Raw genomic sequence first — 26870 nt, forward strand, 5'->3', positions numbered from 1 at the left:
ATTTTATGTGTTGAGAACCATGAGGAGTGGGATCCATCTTTACTCACTCGGCAGTAATTAATCCTCCCTGTTGATGAAGAGGTAAGTGTTAGAAGTGCAATACTGTTATGCCACACTTTCAATGGACAGCCTCTGCACAGTAGGAAATTAAGTGTTCATGATAAATGTAACCTCTTACCTTTATGTCAATAAGTAATTTCAGTGCCATCTACAGAATAGTGATTCGCCTTTTCAGGCAAATTAAGGAATCCTTAATTTCTTCGCGAGTATATCCCAATATGTCATTTCTGAGTCCTGGCAAGCGAAGCAATTCAAAATGAATATTCTTTTGGCAACATCTGTCCAGTTTGTCAGGGTGCTGTGAGGAAATCAACAACAACAGCTGCTCTGTATGTCATTGGCAAAAGTGGAAAGTTAATCTGAAAGGGAGTGTTGGAGGGGGGTGGGGGAACAAATATAAAGTGGATGCATGTTTGAAAATGCTTACATGTAGAACTCATTTTATATCTTAAAGTTACAATTGGAAGCATTGCTGGGATATGTTTCATAAGTTATTTATATTTGTAAAGTTGTTGAAAATAAATTGTACTGTTTTTACAGTGATTTCCATCCCCTAATCAAATTAAAGATTCAAATGGAAGTAATGTTGTCACCAGGGTTTCAGTAAAGTGTAATAGCTGTGTATTTTGACTATATTATACCCGATGGAACTGTGAAGAACAAGCAGTAGTGCCAAATTAAATCAGCTTTTCAGTTCAGCTTCTAAGAATTTGTTTGTTTATACGGTTTCCCTGTTGGATCCTCCTGCCAAAGTTACAGACCAGTGTTTCAAACTCCCCATTTATAAACATGCCAATATTTGTTCAGAAAAGACTGGAACTTGGAAAATGTTGGGAGAGAAGGAAATTTCTTCACACATCAGTTCTTTTTGTTTTGAATCCAAATATTAAGGGAGAATATGACAGTGCTTGCGTTACACACCATGAGCTGGAGAATCAACTCTTGAGTCAACCCAATCTCTGGTCCATGGTCCTTTCATGGATGCATGGGATTGCTGTATTTCCAGCTTACTTCTGATTTAAAGTACATGAGAAACGAGATTGATATTGTGAAACCACTTCACATTCAGATCCTCCAGACAGTAGTTAATAAGTTTTCACACTATCAGCTTGAACTGAATGTAAAGTCTGTCTCCAAATAGGAATTGACAAGGTTGTCACTGAGAGCATCAAGCAGTTCAAAAATGGATCTTCAAGGTCAGGTTACTTAATCCAGACTGAATTCAACTTATCACATGCTTATTTGTCTTTTTATTTAATTTTGAGAGCTTGCAGGATTGTTAACAGTTATCTGAATGTGTTTACATCCAAAGTAAGTTTATCTTAAACCAGAATACAAATAAGTAATTGAAAACTTTATCTACAACTTTCAAGGGTCTGTTAAACCCATGAAGATTAAAAAGCCCTGAAATGAATGGGAGTTCTGTCTAGTTTTATGGATGTTCCAGTTTGCGACTTTGAGAGAAAGGCTGATCCCGAGAATCCTGCATATCTAATATATTCCCTGATGAGATATTCTCCAAGAAAAAGAAAAGACCTGCATTTGTAAGGGGTCTGTCAGGACTTCAACATATTCCAAAGTCTATTCCAACTGATTATAACGTATTTGCAGGCAGGTCACTATGGTATTGTAGGAAATGTGGCAGCCAATTTGTGCATAGCAAGGCCTCAGAACAACCTGAGATAATGACCAGAGAGTCTGTTCTATTATGTTGGTTGAAGTACAAAAATTGGCCAGTCCTTCAGGGACAGCTCATAGCTTTTTTTTAAATACAATGTCTTTTTTGGTCTACCTGAGAGTGCAGACCAATCACCATGGCCTTTTGGAACATGTGCACTGTTTCCTTTATTCCATTATTTCCACTGTACTGGCTTTACTCTACTGCTGTTTCACTGTCAGTACTTAAAAACATACAGAACTTGAACAAAATATATGATTAAAGACTCTCCAGAGTGGCTTAAATGAGAAGCCACTTTCTAATATAACATTGGTCTGTTGAGCTCAGCTAAAATTATAAAAGATAAAAGGGAAAGTTATTTTACTGAGGAACAGTGAAAATGGCTGCAGCTGTCATAAAGAATGTGTGAACATCCAAATTAGAATTAGGCTACTCAGCCCCTCAATCCTGCTGCACAATTCAGTGACATCATAACTGACCTAATTACTTCACATCCTGCCTAACCCAAATAACCTTTCACTCCCAACTTATCAAAAATCTATTCATCTGTGCCTCAAAAATATTCAAAGCCTTTGCATCCAATAACCTTTTTCTCGATGAGAATTCTAAATACATCCACACACTGAAGAACAAAACCTTCCTATCTCTGTCCTTATTGATTAACATTTTAAAACTATGATCCCTCGTTGATAAAAGCAATGACTGCCGATGCTGGAAACCAGATTCTGGATTAGCAGTGCTGGAAGAGCACAGCAGTTCAGACAGCATCCGAGGATCAGTAAAATCGACATTATGGACAAAAGCCCTTCCTGATGAAGGGCTTTTGCCTGAAACGTCGATTTTACTGCTCCTCAGGTGCTGCCTGAACTGCTGTGCTCTTCCAGCACCACTAATCCAGAATATGATCCCTCGTTTTTGATTCTCCCATAAGAATCTGAATGTTAAGGTCAACCATTGACAGATCCTCTCTTTACATTGTCTCATTCCAGCAGGTGATGACTGTTTAAGATTTTGTGTTTCAATCGAGGCGCCTTTTATTCTTCTCAACTGCAGCTGATACAAACTTCGCCTGGCAACCAATTCCTCACAAGACAATCCCCCATGCTTCTAGCTATTAGTTTTGTAAACCTTTTCTAAAATACTTCAAATGCATTTGCATTCTTCCTTAAATAAGGAGACCAATACTGTCCAAAATGCCCCAGATAAGGTCTCACCAGTTCCCTGTATAACTAAAGCATAACCTCCATACTTCTAGTATTCGGTTCCTGCACAATAGATGATATTCTATTAACGTTCTTAATTAATTGCGGTACCTCCATACTCAACCAACTAACCTGCTGTAATTCATGCACAAGGAAACCCAGACCAAGATCTCTGCAATTCTCGCCATCTAAGTAACATGCTTTTTATTCAATCTCCCTTCCAAAATGGGCAGTTGCAAATTTTTCCACATTAAATTCTAATTGCCAGATCTTGCGTCACTCTCTTCAATTATTTATATTCTTTTATGGTCTCTCTTTCACCTCGTCATGACTTACTTTTCTGGTTATCTTTGTGTCATCAGAAAATGTATCAACCATATCTTCACGCTGACACACCATTTATTACATCCTGCCAGCCAGAAAATAACCCATTACTTCCATTAGCTAGTCATGTGTCACGTGACAGAAAGGGAAGTGGAATAAATCCTACTTACTACCATGGGTATTAGTGATGAACAAATGAGGAATAAAAACAACTTGCTGTATTTTCCTGAGTATTAACTCTGGTGTAACTACATGTTAATTCTTAATGCCCAAATTGGCTCATATTTGTGTTGTTTCAAAAGTTCAATACTTGCAGTGTTTCATATTTATAAAGAAAATGTATTCCTGAGGTAAAACCACAAAGATAATTCAACTCAGTATGAACAATCAGTGCAAAGGAATTCATGACAAAGATTTAAGTTTTGACTTCACATACAATGAATTTTAGGTAGAAATTCTCCCAATTACCCATTCTGTTAAAGAACTTACACAATTGCTCTTGGGGTTTCATTGAGTTTGAGTGGAAGAAGGGAGTAATTAATGTTAGAATTTCTGTGGAGAAACCATAAACCAAAATAATTAATAATAACAACAAGATTCACTTCTTGTTTTTACTTCAACCAATCTCAACCAATATATATTTAGCATGAATTAACTGGCCCATGATACTTGGTGCATTTTTCTGTGCACAGTTAGAAAAAAATTATTCCAGAGACTTCTTTCCCTTACTCCTGTTACTTACATCTTCAGGCTAACTGATTGCAGGGCACTGTATTTGAAATTCCCCATGTTTATTATTCTATTTCTCCAGACACACAGCAGTGCAACTAACAATTGAGTGGAATCTCAAGTGGCCCAGAAAGCATCTCCATTGCACCAAACTGTAACAATAATATATAATAGAAATAAAATTAGATGAACAGCTCAGCATAATCAAGAGATCAGATCAAAGCTCTGCAGTACTGCCACATCCGGTCATTTATGGTCAAGTACAATCAATGATATTTGTCTTAATTTTGTTTCATTTTTTATATATAATTTGTGAAATTAAATGGTGCTGTTTTGTGATGACTTATACACATTTTACTGTATTTTCACAATTCAAGTAACTATCAATTTCTATCTATCTTTCTAAATTCATTATGCTTTTATGACATCAACTTCAAAATCTGTAATTTCTATTGCTCAGCAAAAAAATCTGAGAGTTCACTTTCTTGATTCATAATACTCTTAAATGAAACTATATCATTGTTCCTTCCTGATTGTGTCAAAATCCTTGATCTCCCAATCTTAATGTACCTAACCACTTGGACCACAATGGTTCAAGAAGATAATTAGGAATGGGTAACAAATGCTGAACTTTCAAGTGATGCCAGCATCAGTAAATGAATAAACAAAATCCTGACATTGTTTGAATATCATATCCTCCCGCTCCTTTCCACTCTCAGGTGACATTCCATTGGCAAAATGTTTACTTCTTGTCATAAGTGCCAACAATTAGATCACAGGTAGAGACAGATGAGGATTGTTTTCTGAGAAAATGCATCATTCCAATTTTTGATCATTCCTGTTACTCAGCATAACCAGAGTAACAAATGTTGACAACTCAAAAGATGGAATGATTATAGCCATTATGTGCTTCAATGTTCAACAGTATGGGGGTGATGAGTTCCAAGGACATGATATGGGATGTGGTCAGCATGAAGCCAGCTTATGTTATTCCTGTTTAATGCATGATACTGTTACTCTAGTTACATACAGCTGAAGATGGCCAAAGAAGAGGCCTGGAGGCTTATGAATGACAAGCATTCATTTTGGTTTAAATATATCTGGATTAATGTTGCATTGTTGCTTTGATGACATGCTTGCTAATGAATGATTTCAAAAGTGAAGCAAAGCTGCAACTACAAATATGCAGAGCAAGTCATTATAATGGAGAAATTTAAGTTTAAATGATTCTAATATTGACTTCCATTTCCAAATTTTTGATTTGTGTTTCAACTGGTCAGAGTATTGAGTACAAGAGTTGGGAGATCATATTGCTGCTGTACAGGACATTGGTTAGGCCACTTTTGAAATATTACATGCAATTCTATTCTCCCTCCTATCGGAAAGATGTTGTGCAACCTGAAAGCATTCAGAAAAGATTTACAAGGATGTTGCCGGGATTGGATGATTTGAGCTATAGGGAGAGGTCGAGTAGGCTAGGGCTGTTTTCCCTAGAGCATCGAAGGCTGAGGGGTGACTTCATAGAGGTTTATAAAATCAGGAGGGGCATGGATAGGATAAACAGACAAAATCTTTTCCCTGGGGTCAAGGAGTCCAGAACTAGAGGGCATAGGTTTAGGGTGAGAGGGGAAAGATATAAAAGAGACCTAAGGGGCAAGTTTTTCACTCCGAGGGTGGTACCTGTATGGAATGAGCTGCCAGAGGAAGTGGTGGAGGCTGGTACAATTGCAACATTTAGAAGGCATCTGGATGGCTATATGAATAAATAGGGTTTGGAGGGATATATGCCGGGTGCTGGCAAGTGGGACTAAATTGGGTTGAGATATCTGGTCGGGATGGACGAGTTGGACCAAAGGTTCTGTTTCCATGCTGTACATCTCTATGACTCTAATTCCATGAAACGATATACCAGAAATGTATTAATTTCCATGGAACAGCATAGTCGTATGTTTTAGACTGCCACTGCAACTCTTGGATATGTTAATGTTCTTGTTTCTTTGCACATATCTAGGGAGAGTAACCAGCTTTGGCAATACTGGCAATTCTCACAAAGTATCTCTTAAAATCAATGCATTCCCAAGTTTCTCAGGATTTACTTTCAAAGGTTAAATAATGATTGAAAAGGATTAGTAAAATTCATTTTGTTAAATATTTTCAGACACTACTTCAGAAAATTTCCTATTTTAAAGTAAATGACTCGACATTCTCTCGCCCACAGTCAGGGTCAAAAGGAGACAAAACAGATGGAAGACAATATAACAAACAGACATCTGCCACTGAGGAGCAGAAATCTCAGAAGTCAGATTCAGGATTAAACAGTTATTGCCTTATTAGAACCACAGTCTGATGCATCGAAAGATTTGCAACTATATAGACAGAGCGAAAGTATCTGCTTAATCACAAGAGTGAGTTTTTACTTTGTTATGGTATTTTCAATGGAATCTGCTCTGGATTTATTGAAATTTGTGGCCTATTCTGAAGATGTATTTGTTCTATCAAGGGAAGAAAAGAGGAGGACTTGCATTTATATAGCACCTTTCACACCTTTAGAATGTCCCATAGTAGGTGCAGCAATTGAAATAATTTTGAATCATTGTCACTGGTCTATTGTGACCAGGTGAGAAAGGTTGAACTGTTCGATCACTTTTAATTTCCTACTTTTCACAACAAAAGTTTAAATTCTTTTAAGTTAAAAATGTAATTGGTTGCGTATCTCCGTGAGCAATAAGGAGACGACAATTGGTTTATCTTGAGTCAAAGTAAGGAAGTTTGTTACCTGTTAAATCCAAGGTGTCAAATAAGAAAAGATAGTAAAATAACATACTGCCTACAATCCTTTCATTGTTTCTGAGGCGTAAGGCTTTTTTAAAAATCTGAGTTTAAAATTATTTAGTTGGCTTCTGCATTGTAATTATTCAAAACGAATGCTTCAGTTATTTGATAAATCCTGGTTCCTTAATAGTTATTTCCTGCAGTTTCTGCTGTGGAAAAGAAGTGAAAATTTCTTGAGGAAAAAGAATGTGGAGACCCTAGTTTTTCTTCAATTATCTCTGAAAAGCTCTCAAAATTTCCCTTGAAATATTGGTTCCATTGTATATTTCCAAGAGATTCTTTATTTTGCATTGTTGAGATGGTGAAAGGTTTTAATGGATATCTGAATTTTGGGAAGGTCTTTATACATACCCACCCTCTGAGCAATTTATTTGTTTTCTTACCTCCATCTTAGAACGTGACCTTGCTATTTATTTCAGTTTAACTGCAACAGTTACAACCAACTTTTAAAAAAATGATGAAACCCCCACATCCACAAAAAGTAAAGCGTTATAACCTCACAACAGCTGTAATGTAGAATATTGCAACACACTGTAAGGAATATGCTATTCAAGCCCTCAAGCTTATTCCAACATTTGGTTAGATTATGGTAAATTCTGTAACCCAACCTCATTTTTTGTCTCTGATCAAAATCCCATGATACACTGATTGAACTCAGTCTTGAAAACATAACTAACCAGCATCCACATTCTCTTAGAGAACAGAGTTCCAGATTTCCTACACTTCCTGAGTTCGTAATTGATTGGCTTAATTTTATGATTATGAGTATGAATTAATGTCCAGACTTTTTGTAAAGTGAAGAGTAGTCCCAGTCACTCACAATGTTGCTATTTTGACATGTCATTGTGAAAGATGCATTGGCATAGGATGCCCATGTTGTGAAAGCAACTGATATGATGGTACTCTGACATCATAAAATCTCTATAGTGTAAAAGCAGGCCATTCAGTCCATTAAATCTACAATGACCCAATCCATGTAACCTGCACATCTTTGGACTGTGGAAGGGAACAAGAGCACATAAAGGAAACCTGCACAGACACAGGAAGAATGTACAAACTCCACAAGGTTGGAATCAAGCCCATGTCCCTAGCACTGTGAGGCAGCAGTGCTAACCACTGAGCCACTGTGCCTCCCTGATAATATGAGGCCTATGTGCTAATTATGAATCATGTAGTTGATTGGATAAGTATGCACTCCACTCCACCAAGATTCAGTGTTCAGCTACAAGATGAGCCCTGTACCAGTGCTAATTAGAGGGTCACTCACCAAGATCCTATTATCTCATCTTTGTTTTAACGTATGAATGTACTGTACTGAGATTTTGACATTTGTTTTATTACAGACAAATAAGAAAGAGTAATATTTAAGTGGGAAGTAGTTGTTGCAGTGTCTCTTGGTCTGACATATGATCCAGAAGTGGAGCAGAGGATGCAGAGAAGAGAAGCTCAGCGAAGGGGAATTATGAACAGGCCACTCCACTGAGGATCCCACCTACTGAAGGTTTTCAGAATGCACTTCTCCCAACTTCAATTGACCCAGGCCACAATCCCAAAAGCCCTTTCTTTATTTGATCAACAAGGTGTTCAAACATCTTATTCTTAATGGTGGCTCAGTGGTTAGCATTGCTGTCTCATCAGCCCTAGGGACCCAGGTTCAATTCCAGCCTCGGGCAACTGTCTGAGTGGAGTTTGCTTATTCTCCCCGTGTCTGCGTGGGTTTTGTCCGGGTATTTGGGTTTCCTCCCACAATCCAAAGCCATGCTGGTTAGGTGAATTGGCCATGCTAAATTGCCCATAGTGTTCAGGGATGCATAGGTTAGGTGCATTAGTCAGGAGTAAATGTAGGGGAATGGGTCTGGGTGGGATATTCTTCGGAGGGTTATTGTGACTTGTTGGGCCAATTGGCCTTTTTCCACACGGTTGGCGTTCTAATTTGTAACTTGATGAAAACCAGTTTCAGAAGATGCCTTTCTGATTATGCAGACAAGAAGGAAGCAGCTGCTCTGTTCAGGTATTTCCACTCACCATTAATACTGATGCAAGTTTCTAGAAGCATCTGGTGCTGCTTTCATAGGCTTCTCATTTGGTATACAACAAGGCCTATCATTACAACGTTCAACAGTCAAAAACCTTTGTCTTATCAACGCCTTAATGAGTGATGATAAGACCCCATAGTTAGCTCAATGATAAGAACAGCTGACCATGCATGCTCAGCAACGGTCTGAAGCACCTATGCAGTAGCCATGCCTTGCACCAAACCCCAGGAGTTCATCCATGTCAATGACAAAACTCAGGTGACAAGGTCATTACTGCAGAAGTAGCAAGTGGGAAGCCCACCTAGTGACTTGGAATAATACCTCCAGATCTGGATCCTCTGCTTCACTTCAGCTATATTTGCGTTCCATCTGAACATAACTCATTGTTATGACTTTGTGAAGAGTGGTAAATTGGCCCCCCTCTTTCTAAATCTGTTTTTTTTTAACCACAACACAGATTTTAAAATATTTTTAGTGTGCAGCCACATCATGCAATTTTAAGATAGTACCTTCCCATCATCCCTGGTACCATATGTTAAATTCCTCTTTTGTCCTTGGTATTTTGATAATGGGTATTCAGCAGTAATACTGCCATTAAACTTTAAGGGGAAGTGCTAAGATTCTCTCTTGTTGAAACTGGTCAGTGTCCGTATAATACAAATGCTATTTAACACTGAGTAACACAAGTCTAAATAGCAAATAGATTTTGGCAATTCAGCATAGATTGTAGAATGGACCAATGTGCAGATATCAATGACTATCTCCACATTTGTTCTCAATGTGGAGCGAGCATCATTGAGGACAAAGTTAAAGAAAGTTGGACTCGGATCTAATTCAGCAATTGGAATTGAGATGTTTGGCATCCTACTTCAAGTTTCACCTTATTTCCATTAACTTCAGTTTAACCAGGGCACCATGATGTCAACCCAGTTAAATACTGTGTCGGTGTTACCGGCAATCGCATTCATCTCAACTCTGGAACTCAATTCATTTGTCCATGTTTAATCCATGCCTATTGTGAGATTGGGAGTTGAATGGTCCTGAGGGAAGCCAACCGAACTTTGATAAAAAGGTCATTGCAAGTGTCACCTGATGGTACCGTTAGCAACACTTTCCATCCCTTAGCTAATTATTCAATGTAGACTAATGTGGAGGGAAATGGCCAAATTGAACTTCTCTTGCTTTTTATGGACAGGAGATGGCTGAGCAATTTTCCACTTTGAAGAGTAGATTCTGCAGTTGAAGCTGTACTAAATCATCGAGGTATGGCAAGTCTTCAGCACAACAGTTCCAATGTTAATGTGGCTGATATCCTTTGCCTTATCCAGTGAACACACCTGTTTCTTGATATCATGGGATCTGAATCAAATTTGCTGAAGACCAGGAATTTTACATGTCTAAAAGTCAGGGTGGCACGATGGCACAGTGGTTAGCACTGCTGCCTCACAGCGCCAGAGACCCGGGCTCAGTTCCTGCCTCAGGCAACTGCTGTGTGGAGTTTGCACATTCCCCCAGTGTCTGCGTGGGTTTCCTCCAGGTGCCCCGATTTCCTCCCACAGTCCAAAAATGTGCAGGTTAGGTGAATTGGCCATGCTAAATTGCCAGTAGTGACAGGTGAAGGGGTAAATGTAGGGGAATTGGTCTGGGTGAGTTGCTCTTTGGAGGGTCGGTGTGGACTTGTTGGGCCGAAGGGCATGTTTCCACACTAAGTAATCTAATCTAAAAAAAAGTGTTAGGATCTCTGATGAGATCAAGAACAAATCCATAAAGTGAAGTTGAACTTCATAGTGAGAGCTGAAAAGGTGATATAATGTCATGTCTGAAGACTTCTAATATAATAAATAGACCAAAAGCATTATTGAACAAACACTATCTTTTTAGGCAATTTAGGCTTTAAATAATGGAACAAGATGTTGTCTTCTTACTTTGAACACCATACATCTTTCTAGAAAACAGTCTGAATGTCCTTTTAATTTTTAATACCTACATCATCTAGGCATGGGAAATTTGGGAAATTTCCTGACTCCACACTCTTGATGAGTGAGAAACTCCCCTGAATGGTCTTATTTTTAATCTGAGGCTTGGCAAGGGCTATTTGAAGTTGGACTTGGTATTCCATGGTAACATTGCGAAGGCAGCCATACAGGTTGCTGAGTGTTGAGACAGAGCATTTGCTACTTCATCTGAGGTAATAAGGCTCTCTAGACCTGATGTGTCATGTTAGTCACCCTCCATACACCCCTCATGCCACTCTCACACCCATGGCCCTGCATACCCTCCATTCCAACATATACCTTTCTGTGCAATCCCTCCAAAGCTTCTTAACGCATAACACCACTCATCCCATGGCAATTTACAGCCCTTATGCCAACTCTGTTCAAATTCATGCCTTAAGCTCCATGTCCCCTACCCCTGCAACTACTCTTTACCCTTAGACTCTCCAAGCCAACTCGTCCAATATCCACCATGGACAGATCTTGGGAATCATGCTGCGATTTAATAAATCTAAGATGTAAGCATCTATTATAGCTTCACTATATTGATAAAAGCATTTTGTCATTAATAAAATACATTTAAATCACTTTAAATATTTAATCTGAAATGGTTTTCATTCATCATTCCATATCAGAGTCAGCTAATCCTTTTACAATCATGTACAGCTATCAATCAAACTGTGAACTTGCAAGCCCCCACTGTGATAATCATAACTTGTTGAAGATGTTAAGCTATCTAATACTGTGAATATAAAACTCAGGTTTAAATAAACAAAAGCCATAGCACTATTTTTTCCAACTGTCTGTTTTCATTTTATAAAGAGCAGAAGATTGAAATTGTTTGACAGCTTGACTGTTCCTCAGACCTTATCCACATATTTCTCTTTTCATAACAATCCCAAAGGAGTATCGGGGCTCTTCAAAAAGGATACCTGACCTCATCAACAGCTTTTGCGAATTTAGATATTTTCATCAAACTCATAAGTCTCATGAATCCCACTTCAGAAACCAAGGTGATGAAAATTGCTTTTGAGTGAAGGCAACTGCACAATTAATTGTGCCAATGCCTCCATGATCCATGGATGTGTTAAATAGGTTCCTACTTCCATTTAAGCCTCCACCCATCAGCACCTACAATTAGTGAGTGCTTCTCATGGGGGTGATACTCCAAGTTCAGAGCTGTAACATTGGTGAGGTGCAGAGTCCTTCCATCTCTGAAAGTTTGGGCCCCGGGATGTTTTCAAATTATCCAACTTATCATTTGCACTGCTACTCTGAACTCCATCAAATCTAGTTTGAGAATTTTCATGGAGCTATTTCCTTCCCAATCATGATGAATGAATAGTGAATCCCTGCAATGTCGAACCAGGCCATTCAACCTATTGAGTCCATACCAACCCTCTGAAGATCATTCCCCCCCACCCCTACGCCCACTCCAACATTTTCCATGGTCAATCCACCTAACCTGCACATCTTTGCACTGTGGGAGGAAACCCATGCAGACATGGGGAGAATGTGCAAACTCCATATAGACATTCGTCTGAGGGATCGAGCACAGGTCCCTGGCGCTGTGAGGCAGCAGTGCTAACCACTGAGCCACAATGCTTCTCCATACCAATTGCTATTTAATCGTCTACCAGTATCCAAAATTGGCAGGACTGCAGCATTTTCGTATGATCCATTCGTTGTGGGATTGCATTTCTCTATTTGTAGGATGCTGCTTCGGGCTCTCCACTGTGCAATCAGTTTTGGGTTTCACCAAGTCAGCATCTCATTATCCGACACATCTAGTGCTGCTCCTGGCATCATACACTACACCTCATTGAGATAGGATCGGTCACCTAGTTTGATGCTAATGGTGCAGTGAGAGTTAAGCTGAGCTGTAACTTTACAGATTAATCTATAATTTGGAATACAAATAACAGGGAGCAAGGGAGGGAGATGGCACAAAAGTTGATTCTGGTTAATCATGTGTATCTCCCAACACAAACAGAATGGCTCATGGTATTTGGTACAACAACAAACAACAGATGTTACATGTTTCCTCTTTTATGTCATGAGCTGGCTGCTTCACTGAAGAGCAGTTAGCAGGAGAAAAGAACTCAAACTTAACAGCAGCAATAATTCCCACAAAGGCCAAGGCCCTCATAAGCTGAGTGAAGTTTGCTTGCTGCAGAACTTTATTCCTCATTCAGCTGCTGTGCAAGCAGTGATCTAAAACGGCCTATGGTGTTGGTCCAACTTTTGTTCTGTGATCTGCATCATTAATCATCTCCGAATAACCCAGAGTGGCATCGCAGATGTCCCAGGATCTGTGCATTCATTCTTGAAAGGTGAATGGAGGCTAATTTGCTACGCACCAGCTAGGATAACTGGAATTCTCTCACCAAAGCAGAGACTCAATGCTAACCATCTCACCCTTTTCTACCTTTCCCATCTGAAAACTGAGCAGCATATGCTACATTTTAAATGTCACTTCACTTAAAACAAGTGAGCAACTGAAGAACAATCTACTGCCCTATGTAGCAGTTTTCTGAACAGCTATTAATGAGGAACAGCTATGCACTAATCCAACACTTAGTACAGAGAGCAGTTTTGGGAAATCCGATCCTACATTTTGCTGTGATTAGCCGTAATGCATCATCATCTCATTTGCCATATAATCCACACGAAAGCCTTCATTCTCTTTTGTTTTATTACAAATGCCAGTTTTATTTTTTAACAATCAGGCTTGTTCTGTTAAATATTTAACACAGCGTTAAACAGCATGTACAAATATTTATTGGCAGTATTATGCTTTCTGTACGCACAGCTGAAGCTACAGTAGATAAAGAGACTCCACTTTACAAGCTATTCACTTCAACACACTAATTCCTGCTTCCTCCACGCACCTGTAAAAATATTTGCTTGAATTTTATACATCACCAGTTTATGATAGCAGAAGCCCCTGGCCTATTCTTTTACCAATTTCTTATTAGTAACTTCCTTTGTACTGAGGAGTGTTTCACATTACATATTGTGAGTGTCGGCCTATCATTATTTTCCCAACATTTTCTCCGTCTATGTGTGGATGCAATTAATACTTTAAGACACCAGTTTAATGCTGTAAAATACAGCTGTCTCTATACCAATGAAGTCTGACCTTTTGTTTCATGCAGCAATGTATTCGGAGGATATCCCATATTTATTCAGTTGCATAAAACTACTGTGCTGTCTGCAGAAGGGGAGAAAAACATGACAGGATAAGTTGACAGGCCCGTAGCTGCTGGCATAATGCCCTTTTACATAATCCAGCTACACCCAGGAAATGAAAGCACAGATTTTCCTGTGATCAAGAATCCAGCACAAAGCAGTTACAGAGTTACTCAGAACGTGCAAAGAGTGAACGTGTCAACATAGAATAAAAGAGAAATGTTTTGAGAAACCTCACATATTTTTACTCCCATCGAGAGAAATCCTGATCTGAATCTACATGACAGGGCAGGTTTGATTCAGACGTGTGTTTCCCACCCCTCTGGTTTTATTCTCTGTTCAGGTCAATAGACTGTGAAAACATGAAGGGTATAAAAAAGGGCTTTTGACCTGACGACAGCTCATTCTTGTCAAATACATGAGGCTAAAATTGAGGCTTATGTTTACGCTGCTCCTGGACAGACTATGAATTCAGGGGCTGTCATGATGTCTAAGGGCTGATTCAACCTGCGTAAAATATGAGGTCATGAAATGATGATGCTTCATCTTATCAATTTCTTCTTATGTTGTAACAATAACATTATAGAATGCCATGGTGGGTATACAATATAACACTCAAAACACAGTCATTCCTTCATTTTCATGGATCTGCTAGTTGTGTGCCAAGCTGCCATTCTAATGCCATTATTGGTTTATGTGGTGGGAAATCAACTGTCTAGACAAGAGACAAATGTCGGTCTGAACTTAGAGTGAAAGCACAAAATCATCCCAGGCAGGCTATGCATTGGCTAAATGGACTTATGTCTGTTCCTCCTTTGACAAAAAATCCCCACTGACCATATTTTGAGAAGCATCCAGAGGTTCCTTTGAGGATCACGGTTGCTGAATTCTGGTAAAATCAGCCAGTATGTGTGTGTTTCCCTCTCTGAACACTCATTCCTCGGAATTTCAACTGGGGTATTTTGTACAGTGTAGGATAACTTTTAATCTCAGTGACAATCACTATCTCAACATGGCCTCCACTATAATTGTATTTCTCCCATCAGGAACAGACATTCCACTCATTATCCTGGCATGTAAGAAGGCACCGATTTATTTTATTGCATTTGTTTCATTTACTTGAGCGCTAAATGCCAAATTTATATGTATCTCATGTGTACATTTTTTAAAAGGTAAGAATCATCCTTAGTTAGATAAGTTGATGGGCTTCATGGTGGTGGTTGTTGGAGGGGGATAGGTGGTGCATGGGGACAGAGGCATGTAATGGCATTGTAGACCTGAGAACAGACCTATTAGAATATATAGTATGTATGAAAACAGCATATTCTACTAATTTAAAACTAAATAGACTAAATAAATATGTTGAGCTTCCAAGCTAGATTCCTGGAGAAGTTATATCAGAAACTGTTTACCTTGAATGAAAGACCAAGAATTTGAAGGTATAGATTTAACACAATTAACAAAGGAACCAGAAGTGACATAAAGAAAATAAAATATTAAAGCTATGTTTGATTAGGATTTGGAATCCTCTTCTACTTAGAGGGAACACTGAGCCTTTCAAAGATAGTTGAATAAATGTATGCAGGAAAATTGAGAAAGGACAGGGGATTTGGACTGGATTGTTCTTTGAAAGGGTCTCCATTAACTCAATGAACCAAATGGACTCCTTCTGGGCTGTACTGTTCTCTGATGCTTTGAACTCTCAATGGGAAATGCTCCATGCTGTCACTATGAATGAATGAGAAATTATTCATTAGATGCATTGAATATTTTAATGTCAGGATCTTTATACCAATGTGATAATTGGACCTTCACAGAAAACTATGATTTCTTCCCATCATTTAATAATAACATTTGGCTTTTTTTTTTTACAGCATGCTATCAATCATGGAGGTCTGCTACATTTGAATATCCTCTGCTACATCTTGAGCCTTCCTTAAGTGTCACACAATAATTCATTGGAAGAAACAAGTGCCTTAAAGGTAGGATGGGCTTTGTGACTAATACTGACAAATGCAACTTATTGAAAGCCTCCCGTTTGATTCTTATGCTTGGTAGACAGATTCACATGAATGTCACAATCTTCAAATATCGCTTGAAGTGACTCATCCTTCTGACTTGATTGATATGTTGTTCCTCCATCATTTTTTGGTGAAAATCTAGCAACCCCCTAGTTAACATATTATAGGAGTTCCTTCACCACATGAACTCTACAAGTTCAAGAAGAAAGCTTGGCATCCACTGGTCTTGCAAATGATGCTCACATCTTAAGAATGAATTATAAAATGTACAGCAAACCTGACCTAGTCAGGAAATAAAACATTTTATGTGCAGTCCATGTGACAGTGCTAGGCTGCTTTGTCCTGAGCAGTGTCAAGATTCTTGAGTTTTGTTGGAGCTGCATTCCTCTCAGTAATTGGTCAATATTTCATCAATTTCCTGATGTGTGCCCTGTAGGTTGTAAGCAATGACTGGGGAGACAGGAGGTGAGTTATTCACTGCAGACTTCCCAGCCTCTGGCCTGCTGTTACATCCACAGTATTTAGGTAACAGGCCAAATTTAGTTTGTGGTCAATGGTAAGCTCCACACATTGCTGTGATGGTTATGCCATTGACCATCTTGAGATGATAGATTCTTTAATGTAAGAAATGGTTAGTGCCTGAGACTTATAGGGTGTGAATGCTGCTTGCCACTGGTCAGTCTAAACATGGACATTGTCCAGGGCTTGCTGCATACATATAAAGTTAATGCAAGGAAAAGAATAATAATGAAGAGTCAAATTTGTTTTTGAGTAACTGTGAGTACAGCTTGTGTTGTTAAGCAAAAATTATTTTTAGTCTTCCACGTAGAGTTCATATTTTCTTTTGCCACCTAGCTTCCCTGATTCTAAGGCCCTTTTACTGTCACATACCAAAGCATTTGGATTTGCAAATCATGCTGACTGTTGCATAATCATTAACAGATATCCCCACTTAGTCATAGAGTCATAGAGACGTACAGCACAGAAACAGAATCTTCAGTCCAACTCGTCCTGGCCAACCAGATATCCTAAATTAATTTAGTCCCATTTGCCAGTATTTGACCCATATCCTTCTAAACCCTTCCTATTCATATTCCTATCCAGAATCTTTTAAATGTTGTAATTGTACCAGACTCCAACACTTCCTCTGGCAGCTCATTCCATACACTCACCACCCTCTGTGTGGAACAGTTGCCCCTTAAGTCTGGTCTTACAATGGCAAGAAGGTCATTGAAGCAATTGAAGATGGTTGGGGCTAGGACACTACCCTAAGGAGTTCCTTCTGTCACATCTTGGACTGAGATGATTGACCATCAAAAGTAGCATCCATCTTCCTTTCTGCTGAGTACAATGTTTTTCCTCAATTCCCATTGATGCCAGTTTTGATTGGGTTCCTTGAAGTCACACATGGTCAACTGGTACCTTGGTGTGAGAGGCTGTCACATTTACCTCACGCCTGGAATTCAACTGTTATATCCACATTTGGACCAAGACTACAAAGAACTCAGGAGCTGTGAGGCCTTGGCAGAACCCAACCCTTCATTTATTTACTCAATGTTGTTCCATCAGACAAAATTTAGTGAAAATCCAAGGAGGGTCATGGGGACAGTTAACCTTGTCAAAGAGTTTTGTGCCTGCTGTTTTTATGTGCTTTCCTAGTTCTTTTTTCTATTTATTTATCAATATTTTGACATTCTAGCATTTTGATTTTTTATCATTTACTCCTCAGTGCATTCTCTTAAACCATGTCAATAGTTTATTGTACAATCAGGTTCACTGGAAACCTAAAGTTAAAGCAAAGAAAAGAACAATAACAAAGACTCAAACTTGTGTTTAAGTAACTGTGCATTCAGGTTGCGTTTTCAAGCCAAAAGTTATTTTTAGTCTTCCACCGAGACTTCATATTTTCTTTTGCCACCTAGTTTCCCTGATTCCAAAACCCTCTTATTGTCACATACCAAAGAATTGTAAGATCACTATTAAAGAAATACGATGGCTGATACTTGGTCTCTGATCAAGAACGTGGAGTACCATTCCAGATTAAATACAGAAATTACACCCCCCACTCCCTGAGCCTTCCAATGAAGTTCTTTTGTCTCTCAATTCAGTTCAATATTTGACTTGAAGCATATGTATATCTGAACTGGTCCAGTGACATTCTTGTGAAGGTTATAGACTTTCTGATATCTTTAAAATGACTAAAGACATATTGTCTAATGTCCCATCCTCACCAATTTCAAAGAGAATTTTTTTTTAACAAATAACTGGAAAAGGACACAAACTTTATCTGTGCTTCCTGCCCCCAGCTGCTACATTAATTAACATCCTTTCACAACTGATGAAATTGATGGTATATCCATCAGGAAACAATAGCTTGGTGAATTTGAGAGGTGTATATTAGAGGATAGAGACTTCAAATTTTCTCTTTTTCATGAACATTTGCAGTGCAATTAGTTAGCGCGTTCGGCTGTTAACCGAAAGGTTGGTGGTTCGAGCACACCCAGGGACGCTCGTGTGTATTAAAGGGCGGCATGGAGGCTCAGTGGTTAGCACTGTTCCTCACAACACCAGTGTCCCAGGTTCGATTCCAGCCTTGGGTGACTGTCCATGTGGAGTTTGCACATTCTTCCCGTATCTGCGTGGGTTACCTCTGGGTGCTCCAGTTTCCTCCCACAATCCAAAGACGTGCAGGGCTGGTGAATTGGCCACTCTAAATTGCCCATAGTGTTAGGTGCATTAGTCAGAGGGGAAACAGATCTGGGTGGGTTGCTTTTCAGAGGGTCGGTGTGGACTGGTTGGGCCAAAGGGCCTGTTTCCACACTGTAGGGAATCTAATCTGATCTAAAACATTTCTAAGGAGTTTGTTTCCTTTTGAAGTTACTAGGTATTAGGCAACCTATAACAAAATAATTGTTCACTCAAAGGCTTCAGATTAAGATAAAAAAATGAGGGCTGACAGCACTGACCTATTCCCCAAACTTCCACTATATTTATTTTCAAAAAAGCATTTGGATTATTTGCATGAGCAAAGAAACATGATTATATTTAATTATTTATCTCTCTCTCTCTCTTTCTTACTCTCACGTCATCACTGTTTCTTGTTTGATAATTAGCTACTTGTTTCCATTCACATCCTAACATTTTGGTTTGCTAAATTTGTTTTCAGATTGGATTGTTATTAAAATAGATGGAATAAAATAAATATTAAATTGTGAATTGAAGTTTTTTTTAAAAGATGTATTTTTAAAGATGTTCCTAACTCCCTCTTCTTTGACTCAATAGATGGCACAATGTCAATTTAGGATTATCACTTGAATAATATATTTTATCTTTTCAACAAAATGTCTCTTTCAGACATCTGGAAATACCTCAGTTTCAAGGATAAAAGGCAATGCATTAGAATACACAGCAAAACAGATGTCAATCCAATGCCAAATTCAGGATATACACACATATAGTTGACATAATGCAAGGTTGCTTTCCCACTGGAAAATAGGAGGTGCAGATGTTAAAAATCCATTGGATTTCCATAGATTTCTGAGCAATATGTGAAAAATGTGATAATCTGATCATTATAGATCAACAATTAAGTGGTTTGACTCAAGGTGAGATCAAGAAATCATATTCCCAAATCTATCATAAGTAAATATAATCACAATGGCCATAATATACACTCAGGTTGATGGAGCAAAACTGAATTATGTTATTAAAATAATTGATCGAAGCTAGATTTAATTGATTTTGCACAAATTTCATTGAATAAGGTTCTTAAGGTTCTTCACAGAGCTAAGCTACATTAATTCAACAATGATAATTCTTCAGTTACTGATCTACAAATGAATAAAGAGCATTTTGTGGGGAAATCGGTGAGCAAGCAGCATTTCAACAACTTATCTTGTTTAACTCTGTTTTTCTTCAACAATGCAGAGATTTAGGCTTTTTAAAAAAATATTGTTATATTACTCCAAATGCCCTGGAAAGTAATTATTAAGAGGATGTATATACAGGATGTTACAATTTATTGTTGCATAGCAGTCAGGTATTAAGGAAAAGTATATCAATCCAGCAGCCACACAGAGATCTATGAGAAACACAGCCAACGAAGCTCCAACATTCAGAGTCTAAAACAAAAACAGTAATTGCTAGAAAAGTTCAGCAGGTCTGGCAGTGTCTGTGAAGAGAAATCAGAGTTAACTTTCAGGTCTGATGACGCTTCCTCAGAACTGATGGTAGCTAGGAAAATGTTGGTTTATATGCAGAAGTTAGGGTTGAGGGAGGGGATAAGGAGTAAATGATAGGTGGGGATAGTTGAAGAATAGTTGCGCAGAGGATAATGATTTGGCTTGGAGGGTGAATTAATGGAAACTGTTAGAGGCAAACAATATGTGGTGTGTAATGGTAGACTATGTGATAACAAGGTCTGGTGTGTAGGTTGGGAACTAGGACGTGGGAGAGTTCAGGCCCTAAAATGATTGAACCCAAATTGAGTCAGGAGAGCTGCAGGGTTCCCAAATTGAATACAAAGCATTGTTCTTCGAACTTACGCTGATCTTCGCTGGAGCACATCAGCAAGCCTGAGAAAGAGATGTTGACCAGGGAACAGGATGGTGTCTTAAAGTGGCAGACAACTGGAAGATCAGGGTCTTTTTCGTAGGTAGAATATAGGTGTTCTGCAAAGCAGCCACCCAGTCTACACTTTGGTTCCCCAATGTGAAGAAGACCACATTGTGAGCAGCGAATGCAGTAGACTAGATTGTGTGAAGTGCTGGTAAAGTGCTGCTTCACCTGGAAAGAATGTTTGGGCCCTTGGACGCTGAGGAAGGAGGAGGGAAATGGGCAGGTGTTCCACCTTCCGCAGTTGCGGGGGAAATTGCCATGGGGCTGTGGGTTGGTGGAGTGGGTGGTGTAGGGAATGAAGGAAGAGTAGATCAGGATATATATATATATACTGTTCAGGCAAAATCATGGAGTCAGTATCAGCAGGATTGAAACAGTACCTGCAGAATACAATATATTCCCACAAACTGACACCTGGAAGGGAAAGGGCTGCAGGTCTTTGACCCAAGGAAGCCCTCATGCCAACTTTACTGAAACCGCTTGTAATTTGGCAAGGAGTCACACATATTTCACTGAAACATTCTCTGAATGGGTGCAATCCATTGGATAGAATCCTTTCTTATAGTGCATGTGTTGACTGGGCTGCAGGCACGTGCCTGAGAGGCACAGAGCAGTGATAATCTGCCGGGTTTCCAGGTGGATTCTGAACCCCTGACCTTTCAAATACTGCCCCAAGATTCAATTCTGTAAAGGTCATGACAGTCAGAGATGCCACAACTGACCATGTGACTCAATAAATGATCCATCCACATACATGTAAGATTTGAAACAGATTGGAAATAAAAGACAACACCTTTAAATGCATGCAACTGTGGCATCAATATATAACCAAGTGAAATATATTTACATTTCTATTTTATCTATTCAATTAAATGATACTTGTGCCAGCTTTGTCCCTTTATAAATGCTTAATCTTTCCTATGTAGGATATAGAAACATTGGAGGCAATTTAGATAATGTTTACGGGACTAATACAAGGATTTGCCAGGGTTGGAGGACTTGAGCTACAGGGAGAGGCTGAATAGGCTGGGGTTCTCTTCCCTGGAACATCAGAGGCTAAGGGGGGACCTTATAGAGGTCTATAAAATCATGAGGGGCATGGTTCGGGTAAATAGATAAGTTCTTTTCCCTGGGGTGGGGGAGCCCAGAACTAGAGGGCATAGGTTTAGGGTGAGAGGGGAAAACGTTAGAGACCTGAGGGGCAACATTTTCACACAGAGGGTGTTGCGTGTATGGAATGAGCTGCCAGCAGAAGTGGTGGAAGCTGTTAAAATTACAACATTTAAAAAACATCTGGATTGGTACATGAGTAGGAAGGGTTTAGAGGGATATGGGCCAAGTGCTGGCAAATGGGACTGGATTAATTTAGGATAACTGGTCGGCTTGGACGAGTTGGACTGATTGGTCTGTTTCCATGCTGTAAATCTCTATGACTTTATGACTATATCTGATCCTTTGACTCCATTTGGTAATTGGGAAGAGTGTAGATTTCCACCCATGCTGCATAACCTGTTGCACTCCTCAAATATGCATCATCAACTGGTTGGCTGCGACATGATCACACATGACCAGTCATCACGTATTCCCAAATGGAAGCGTTACTAATGCTTGTCCCGCTGCCAATAACTTTGCACGAGTGAAAGACTGTGCCCGACAATTCACTAATGTATCAATAGAAGGAGGTCAATGTTTCAACAATGATGCTAAATCCCTGCCTGCAATTCAGCAACAGTTCTTGGTAAGGCTGAGGCTCCAAGGTCATACATCAATGAGATGGAAACTGCTCAGCAAACACCGAACAGAGACATACACCTGAGCTGGAAAAGCAGAAGAGATTATCTGTAACATCTGCTATGTCATCAGTGAGACTACATTAACAACATCACAGGCAAACATTGTATTCTCAAAAATATCACCAGCCAGTAACACAACATTAACAATATCAAGCATAATTCCCACAATAGCATGAACAATACAAATTGTCTGCACAGTATGCCAGTTCCTTGCTGAGGGCACTGCTGCCAAATCAAAAAGATGGAGGCACAACATCCTGTAACCCAAGTGATACCTTGAATGATATTTTGAGAAAAGAAACGCAACTATAATTTATAGGTGTTTAGTTAATTTAGAAACATTGATTAATAACCTCCTTTTGTTTAGCTAATCCAAAGAAAAGAATTAATTATTTCAATGGTTATATTGATATCGGAGGTTATGAAGAAAGAATTGGTACTAATTTTCGTGAGAATGTGCAGTTGAAATCAGTTACTGAGTGACAATCACCCAGATCTTCTGATCAGATTACCTCCATGAAACAAAAAAAATCACACACTTCCCTTCCTCTCTGATTCTTAACAATCTTCAGGTGGAGGATCTTTCCGAATTGACAAGAGGAAACTTCAAAGGGAGCACTGCAAACCATCCATGCAGAAGTTATGTCTCCTTTACATATTAATAGCTGTATTCTGGGTATGTAAAGTGTTTGAATCTTCCAAATCTTCGTTGAAAAGTTACAGAAAAAAGATGAGTCTGTAAGTTGAATGTCTCAGGGGTTAGGCTAGGTAAAAAGGGGGAGGATGGTGGGTCGGCAGAAGCAGTGGATGAGGTGATACATTGGTATTTGGATGAAGTGGGTAGGTGATACAGGAGTCATCAGGTGGGAATGGGAGTCGGGTCAGGGAGGGGAACCAGATACATCAGATTAAAGCTAGTTGGAAGGGTCAAACTGTAATCTGTAGTTTTGGGGTAGTCAGGATGAGGGGATTTGGTCAAGGTATCTGTGGTGAACTGAATTGAATTGTCAAATGTACTCAAATTAGTACAATGAAAAGTTAAAAGTTGCCACTTACAGCGCCATCTAGGTACAAGTCTTAGTTACAGAATAGAGAAAAGAAGGAAAGGCTACATTATAGTGATACATGGTATAACTATTGGTCAGAAAAGCAAGAGGTTAAAAAGACAAGCCTCACAGTAGTCACTATTTCAGTTGTACAGTTACCAAGGTGTTAAGGGTAGTTTTTTTTTCTTGATTACATTTCCATGATAACTATTTGGATAAGTAAATCAGAAATGTATAAAATCTCTGACACTATCTCAGAGAGTTATAATAGACTCATAGAGCTATAATTCTTCACCATGAGAAGGCTGTAGAGATGAAATCATGGAATATTTTAAAGAAAGAACTAAATAGTCATTAAGGGCATCAAGGAGTTTGGGAGAAACCAGGAATATAATGTGGAGATAGAGGTTCAGCTATAGTCATATTGAATGGTGCTGCAGGTTCAGTGGCCTTGTTTGGCCTTTTATTGTTCCTTTCTCCTATGTTTATATGTGTGCATATAAACAAGATAATTCCTAGCTCCATGACTCAATCGTTAAAAATTATTGCTGAACATTCCATTTTTGGTGTAGGGTGAGGTGGAAGGCTGGATTGGTATGCAGATGGGTTACTAAAAAGAAGCTGAACAGAGTGCGCAGTCCAGATATGGAATGGGAGGAAATCTTGCCTCAGTACTTGAATAATGTGTTCGATGTTTAATAAATAAGGTTTAACAGAAAAAGTATCCATCCCACTCTCACTCTGTTCAAACACCCACCCCTCCACCCATTCCAAAGCATACAAGCTGATGCCCTGTCTTCAACTGCATGGCCACCCAGTCTCTCAATGCCAGTCTCTGCTTTTGAACCAACTCGCTGACCTGCTATAGCCCCTAGTACAATTTAGACTCATAGAGTCATAGAACTGTACAACAAGGAAACAGACCCTTTGGTCTAATAGTTCCTTGAAAGTGGAGAGGCAGATTATAGGATAGCGAAGAAGGCGTTTGGTATGCCTTTCTTTGTTGGACAGAGCATTGAGTATTGGAGTTGGAAAGTCATGTTATGGCTGTACAGGACATTGGTTAGGCCATTTTGAAATATTGTGTGCAATTCCAGTCTCCTTCCTATTGGAAGGATGTTGTGGAACTTGAAAGAGTTCAGAAAAGACTTAGGACGATGTTGCCAGGGTTGGAGGGTTTGAGCTACAGGGAGAGGCGAAGAGGCTGGGGCTGTTTTCCCTGGAGTGTCAGGAGGCTGAGGGGTGACCTCATAAAGGTTTATAAAATCATGAGGGGCATGGATAGGATCAATAGACAAAGTCTTTTCCCTGGGCGGTATATGAATAGGAAGGGTTTAGGGGGTATTGCGTGTATGGAATGAGCTGCCAGCAGAAGTGGTGGAAGCTGGTAAAATTACAACATTTTAAAAAAATCTGGATTGGTACATGAGTAGGAAGGCTTTAGAGGGATTTGGGCCAAGTGCTGGAAAATGGTATTAGATTAAGTTAGGATATCTGGTTGGCATCGATGAGTTGGACCAAAGGATCTGTTTTTGTGCTGTACATCTCTATGACTGCATGCCAGCCAGATATCCTAACCTGATGTAGTCCCATTTGTCGGCGCTTGGCCCGTATCCTTCTAACCACTTCCTATTCATATACCCATCCAGATGCCTTATATATGTTGTAATTGTACCAGCCTCTAGCAGTTCCTCTGGTAGACATTCCATACACCCACCGCTCTCTGCTTGAAAAAGTTGCCACTTTTATATCTTTACCCTCTCACCTTAAACCTGTGCCCTCTAGTTTTGGACACCCCCATCCCCCCGGGAAAAGACTTTGACTAATCACCCTTTCCATGCCCGTCATGATTTTATAAACTTCTATAAGGTCACCCCTTCACCTCCAGGGTTCTAGGGAAAATAGCCCCAGCCTATTCAGCCTTTAGATCAAACATTGGCAACAGCCTTGAAACTTTTTTCGGAACTCTTTCACAGCATCCTTCCTGTAGCAGGGCTTTGTGCTAACTGAAACTAAACCATGTCCCAGCTTTTATCCTTTCATCTGGCATATCAACTTCCCTGAAATCCAACATCTTAGGACCCATGCAAAAATGACAAAAAGAAAATAAGTACATTTCAGAATCCACTATATTGATAAATGTACTCTCACCCATAAAAGTACATTTATTATATTTGAATTGCATCACCTCCATTAAACCTTATAGCGATAAACTTATTATTCAAGTGCCACAAACATTAATAAACATAGTTAGGCATAAAAGAATCCAAAACCACTGATAGCTGTCAATCCAACTGTGAATTGTGTTAATGGATCCTTATCCGGTCATGAAAGTCATCAGGTTTATGTCAACAGACAAGCTGAAATAGAAATGAATCTTTTAAAACTCTTCACATTTTTCAAATATTGAAATGACTGCATTTTTTAAAATGCCTAGACAGTGTTGTTGCTTGCTCCTGAATCCTTGAAGCTGACCCTCTTGGTAATTTTGACAGGTCCGTTTAACAACTTAGCAAATTCTTTGACAGTATTGATGACACAACACCTGGACAATTGTGTGCAGTTTCTCTTCTTAGTTGAGGAAGAATGTTCTGTCTATTGAGGCAGTACAAAGAAAGTTTCCCAGTCTGATTCCAAAATGATGGGACGATGTATGGGGAGAGATCCGGTTAGGACTATATTCACTGGCATTTAGAAGAATGAGGAAGGATCTCATAGAAATCTATGAAATTCTAACAGGATTAGACAGGGTAGATGCAGGAAGGATGTTCTCAATGATGTGGGAGTCCAGAACCAGGGGGTCACAGTCTAAGGATAAAGGATAAGTCTTTTTAGGAAATAGATTACCAAATGAGTGGTAATTCTGTAGAGGTCAAAACACTGAAGACTTTCAAGAAAGATGTCGATATAGTTCCCAGGAATGAAGGAAGCGAAGGACATGAGGAGAAAGTGGGCACAGGCTGCTGCGATGGATGATCAGCCATGATGATACTGAATGGCTTAAAGGGCTAAATAGCCAACTCCTACATATTCTATTCCATTCCATTGTCAGCTTGAAAGTTGGAATGAGGTTATGTACGTTTTACACAAATTTAACAATTCCACAAGTGTACTTCACTTTTCCCAATGTGTGCCTTACCTTTACTTAAGGACAGCTTAATGGTCCCAAACATAAACAGTAATTGCTTGAAAGGCTAAGCAGGTCTGGCAGTGTCTCTGGAGAAAAGTAGAGTTAATTTTACATGTCCAATGACCCTTCTTCAGAAGCTCCACATGGATTCAGTTCCTTTCTTCTCTGGGAAGTTAAGCTGAGCAAAGGAGCCAATAAGGCATTTCCAGTCAGTGA

The 26870-nt window shown here is 39.2% G+C and overlaps 1 long non-coding RNA gene across 1 annotated transcript; it reads left to right on the plus strand.

The window, feature by feature from the left end:
* On the plus strand, positions 1-23121 carry LOC122551110. The gene is made up of 3 exons (XR_006311999.1): positions 1-81; positions 15922-16029; positions 23051-23121. It is a non-coding gene; the product is annotated as an uncharacterized LOC122551110 (long non-coding RNA).
* The last annotated feature ends 3749 nt before the right edge of the window (positions 23122-26870 follow it).

The sequence above is a fragment of the Chiloscyllium plagiosum genome, chromosome 6, assembly GCF_004010195.1.
Source record: "Chiloscyllium plagiosum isolate BGI_BamShark_2017 chromosome 6, ASM401019v2, whole genome shotgun sequence".
Lineage (NCBI taxonomy): Eukaryota > Metazoa > Chordata > Chondrichthyes > Orectolobiformes > Hemiscylliidae > Chiloscyllium > Chiloscyllium plagiosum.